We start from the raw sequence: 6,000 nt of genomic DNA, 5'->3' as shown, positions 1-6,000 counted from the left end.
TCTTTTGTTTGCATGCGGATAATTTATCCCAATTCACACGCATCGCTGGCATTAAAGTCTTCATGTAGGTAATAATTCTACCAGGAAGTTCTGCTACTAAGGGTTCAGGTTTCGCACCACCAACTTGTCTAGTGTCTGTAGCAGTGATATTAGCCCATGTGCCACCTAGTTCTGCAGCATGATCTGTATTACGAATCAACCCCCATAAAGGCTGCGAAACAACATTCCCGAACAACATGTCTATGTCAGCTAGATTCATGACACACGATTCTGCAGTCTGTGATAACTCCTTATAATATCCTGCGGGGTTTTTACGGGGGTCAGGCAATGTCTGCTTAAGGGCTAAAACTTCTGATCGCTTCCAAGGAACATGTACCCAAACATGCTGGAAATGAGCTGGCATAGCAGTGATACCTAGAGCGGCATCAGCTGCAACAGCGTCCTTCCATACTGGAGGGACTTCTCTCATAGGGTATTGTTTAACCTTCCTATCAGAGGAGTCATGTTCAAACAGCGACTGAGAAGGACCCTCGATCCTAAAAGACAATAATGTTGCAACTGCTTTCTTAACATCGGGACCCACAATCGTACCTTTTCCAAATTCAAACCGTACATGACACAATTCCTGCGGGCTTAAGTCTAAACCATGATCTTCCAATTCCTCACAGAGGAATTCACACATTTTCTCAAAAACGTATCTCTGTTTTGGCGCTTCCCATTGATGAAAAACATTTACAACAGACTCTACATCATATCTTGAAGGATAAACAATCCATCTACGTGCCATGCGGTCTAATACTTCTTTCTCTCCAGAACCAGGCAGCTGACTACGCAACTGCTTACGCTGTGAACCAGGGGTCGTACTAGATGACCCAAAGAGAGGCGATATAAAACTAGTGACCGCACTAGCTATTCGTTGTCGTGTAGAAGGAGAAGTTGAGGCAAGAACAGGGGGAAAGACAGAGGGAAGAAAAACGGGTGCAGATACAGGTACAGGGGTCGTATCAGGAAGAGCGCCGAGGGAGGCAGCTGATGTACTAGGAAAAGTCGCAGGAAGCGCAGAAGAGATAGGAAGCGAAACCGGCGGCCCTTGAGAGGGCTGCGCCGTGGGCATAGGAGCCGGATGAGGAGGAGCTGGCGGCTGCGGGAAAGCTTGCGGCAAATTAACTGGCGGCTGTACATTTAAAGGCTGCGGAGGCGCTGTAGCACTCTGCGCATACGGGGGTGGCGAACTCAGCAAATGTGACATTAGGGGATCTTTCTCCTTTTCTTTAAACGCATCTTGCTGAAGGGGCGGCAAAGCTGGGTAGCATTTATCAATCACTAGTTTACGTTGCCTGTGCAGCTGCTCATTCATTTGTTCTTCTTCATTATCTTTAAACTGTAAGACTGCTTGCATTATCGACATACCTTTCTCTCTTTTATTTTTCTTCGCTAATTTAATTTCTTTCTGTTTGGCTTCCTTTCGCCATAGGCGGAAAGAATCAAACATCGCCGGCCGGGCTTTCTTTTTAAATAATTTAACTTCTAAGTTATCTAGGATTTCTGTGTCAAAACTACCATTTTGGGGCCATTTTAAAACACCATCCTTCCTGGTGTATCGGATCCATACTTCATTATACGCAATGGAGCCCACGCCATGTTTCACATAAAGCTCATACGTTGGAGTTCCAATTGGAGGAACCGGACACGAATCCTCTAATCGGGAGTCCCTATTACAACCCAAACAAAACAAATTTCCAAATATACTAGAACCAGGCATCGTCGCTCACTAGTCTAGTTTCAAACTTCAAAGGATTATCGAATACGATAGTCTCATGAATACACGAGTCCTTTGGCTTTGGCACTTGCAAGTTCCAAATCAAAGCGATCCCAAAGGGATACCAAACTAAGAACCGGGAGACGCTCCACTTATACTTAACTGAGGTATCGATGACGTCACCAGAAGACTCGTTAAATCGTTTCGCTCTACCAAATCATCAAGGGTCCAAAACAGGGCGATAGTCAGGGCAGCAGTCCTTTGTAGCCGTCGGGACGCGGAGAACCTCGCAGTAAAGACTTTCGGACCACGTCGACATGCAGGGGTCGATGAAGTGGCGGCCTTCCTCCAGAATTTTCACACGAAGCTCCTCACGAACCTCTGGCTTGGACCGGTACCGTTGAAATTGCCCAACGTTGGGCGCCAACTGAAGTACTGGGTTTTTCAGAACCAACCCAGCGGTGCCAGGGGACACACCCGAAGACTTCGAGTTCTTCCTGTTTCAGACCACAGAAACACAGAGTCTTCTAGGTGAAGTCAAAGATCGTATTTATTGGCTGCAGACCAATCACAGGTATCCGAGAAGTACAACACGATGTATGTTCTCAGGAGACTGCTCCAAACCAAAAACCAGTCTTTTCTTATATACAGAATATTACGCTCTGGGCAACACCGCCCCTATTTTACAAGTGGTCGTTCACATATTTTTGCTTCAAAGAAAGAGCACAGTCATGATGATAATCCCACATTTCAGCTCGGTCAGCACATAATTATTTACTCAGCGAGGCTCAGAACCCTCATCAGATATCAGCAGACCCCAATAAAACGGACACCTCCTACTCGTAAAACGAGCCATAAAGTAGGAAACAGAGTCAGGTGTGAAAGAGATTAGTCAGGGTTCGTGTGGGAAGAACGACTTTATGGTGTGTCAAGCCCTGGTGCTAATCTCATTTGGCCGCAGTAAAAGGAACCGGCCGAACAGGACTGACCTCGGGCCGTGGAGTCGGGTTTGCACGGGTCAACAAGAAGGCACAGAAGGTGTGCGTGTCCTTTAGGCCAAGATATGGCCTTAAACAACTGCCTATGTGAGGGCAACCACAGCATGGTTACCGTTCTAAAATGGAACCCGAGGGTTCGATATGTAGTATCGTATACACGGTGAATTCATCGGTGAAACATGACGAAAACACTCATACATACCGCATGAGTCATTTGCGGTTCGCTGATACCAAAATCGGCAGGGTAGGACCATGCTACCAACATGGTTCCGAAATTTACAGTACCACACCCTGCGTCAAGGGGCAAAACCACGTTGAGGACTGGGGTTGGAGTAGCGGCCGGTCGAGCGTCCTCTGACACGCCCGGCCCTACCAGAGACCTGATGAAAAACTCTTTTAAGAGATGACTGGGATTTATCCAATGAGGCGAAGGTACTAACGAACTTGGCAATGTCCTTCACGAATTTCTCGCCGAACAATTGCCCCTCTGCCAACTGGCCTGGTTTGGCCGTTGCCAATTCAACCAGTTGAGGATCAATGCACATCAAGACAGACTTCCGTCGCTCAGAAGCAAGGGCGCAATTTGGCGTTACCCAGCAGGCATATGGCTCTCTGAGTCCATCCCGCTAGAACCTCTGGGTGGATGGCCGCACCCGTTTCTTGAGCTTGCAATGCCAACTCCAAAATCTTTGCCAGAGGGCCTGAGATATCTAAAACCTTGTCTTGGCACGCCCGAAGGGCACGATCTATACCTTTCTTGGGGTCCTTTTTGTATTTCTTCAGAAAGGTAGTCATTGAAGAGTCAATGTCAGGGGTAAGCGCCACCTTATGCGCTAGGTCAGGACGAAGGCATTCGGATTTCAAGTGAGCTCTCACCTCTTTGTCGAAACCTTTTCTAAGGTTGAGCTGCATATATTCCGCCAGTGGGGATCCAGTCTGCGGAACGTGGATGGATAATGTCAGAGGGGTCAAAGGGGGAGGGGGTAGTAGGAGAGGTAGAATGTTTGCGCTTTTTGGCACGCTTACGAGGTTTGGCCTCCTGCGAGGAGTCGGTATCAGTACCTGCGTCCGTTGTGGTGTCAGGGACAGTGCTAGGAGGGGGGGAGGGAGGAGCGGGAAGGGAAGGCAGGGCGTCGTCCATGGCTTGTTCCTTGGCTTTATATAGAGAGGAATACACTTGTACGTGAGGCCAGGGATATCCCATGGGTGCGGGGGGGGTAAAGGGGCCGGAGAGGGACTACCAGAAGGGGCAGGGTTACTTGTAACTAATTGCTCCAAACGTTGACTAATGGGTAGAAGAGCGGAGGACAGGACCTTGTCCAGCTTTGCATCTAACTTTTTATCAATAATATCTTCCATGGATTCTTCTTCGTAATACCCTGCTTCTTCAGGGTCATCACACGCCCCAACTTCTTCATGATAGAACGCACAGTCCGACATCTCAGCTCTATGAAATAGAAATCTCAGGTCCCAAGAGGGAAGCTTAATAATCATACAGTCCAATAAGGTTACCAGAACCCGGGCGTCAGTCAGAAGCAATAAGCTGGGGCAGAGGGGGCCAAAAAAGGTACCAAGAGCGCTCCTGGCCGATAGGACTAATGGAGGGTGTGGCCCCTGGCTGCCTAATCAGGCTCAGGGCCTCAAAAAATTATATTTTGCCACTCCTGGGCTATATACAGTCAAATGATAACCTTGTAGGCAAGGCAATGACAAGTGCTGTAAAAATCAGGCCCTGGTACCGGCTCCGCCGTCTGCCGGCGTGTGGAAATCCCTGATTTAGCCCGGAAGAGAGGCGTCACAGCAGCTTTGCCGATCGGGGCTGCAGGCGAACACGGGCGCGTGCAGGCTCCTGAGAGACACACGCACAGACCCAGCTGGACCCTCCGCGCGCATCTCGCCCCTTCGTGGGTGTAGGGGGGGGGCAGAACCCGCTAGCGCACACAGAACAGGTCGCTCGGCTCCGCGCGGGAGTCTGAGGTACCGGGACAGAATAAATTACGAGAAAAAAATAACACAGGAGAGGACAATCGTAACAGCGCAACAAGCACTGTGGGGCAATGAAGTGAGTGAAGGCGCGCGAGCGCGTCACCACAGCTGAGAAAAAAAGCGAACCAATACACTCACAAAGCAATAGCAATTATCACAGTTAAATACAAGCATGTAATATGAATAAGCGAGTCGGGTCAGAGACAAAATAATGAGGCACTTATCCAGCAAAGAAAGAGGAAGCCAAGATGGTGCCTCATTATTTTGTAGAATGTAATGTATGACTATTGGTTGTTACAGGAGGCGTGGTTCAAAGCCTCATGGCAAATTAAGTTTTTTAGGTCTCGCCTGACCCAGCGCATGGACTGGTCTGGCGAGACTTATTGAGAGGGCTCCAAAAAGTGCTACCAGGCCAGCCTAGAGCTACAGTGCATGTGCGCGGGCGTGCGCGCCGCGCTTTACTGTGATTACTTTCACTTTTGCGGCCGCACTGCCGCTTTGATGTTTGATCACGACCGCAATCAGTTTCGCGGCCTCACGGCTGCTTGGCATAGCCAATAGGTCTCGCTTTTGGGACCTTATAAGTATTTAGTTATGCAACTGTTGCGTGCCTAAACACTTATAAGTAAGCAATAACAATATCCACAAGGAACTTATTTAAAGTAACACATTTTTCAATAAAGAGTTCAAATATATACTCATAACTGAATCAATCACAAAAACAAGAAGAAAATTATTTCAATTAGAGTTGAAGCAGTAACCTGGACACTTGTTTACTTCAGCCGAAGTAAAATTAATTTATTTTGCGAATAACAATTTATTCACATAAACATTCAAGGTCAATTTTTTTGACATTATAGGCACAATGATAAAAAGTGAGAAAGTGAACCCAGTGAAGTGATTATAGCCTTCAAAGTGAAAGATAAGTGAATAAGAATTCCAAGGAGGTCTTAAAAACAATGAGAGGCATTCAACAGTAGCATGAATCTTTCTCGCTCTCTCTTAGTTTGTGTCGACGACGTTTCAACCCACATTGGATAAGGAGTCTCTTCAGGACAGTTATCTGGGAACTAATGGTAATGAAAGTCTGATATTTCCACAATTTTCTATATTCAACCACTGATCAGAACAGGGTTTGGAGGAACTTAGTCATTGATCCAGCATTTATAGTTGAACAGTCTTGTTCTTGTCCATGAAATGTTAGCAGCAGAGTGTTTAATTACTAAACGATATCTCTGGGCGGCGATTTAAGCGTCT

This window comes from Triturus cristatus, chromosome 12, assembly GCF_964204655.1.
Source record: "Triturus cristatus chromosome 12, aTriCri1.1, whole genome shotgun sequence".
In the NCBI taxonomy this organism is placed as follows: Eukaryota; Metazoa; Chordata; class Amphibia; order Caudata; family Salamandridae; genus Triturus; species Triturus cristatus.
The sequence above is the reverse complement of the archived record's forward strand: the minus strand, read 5'-3'. Positions refer to the sequence as shown.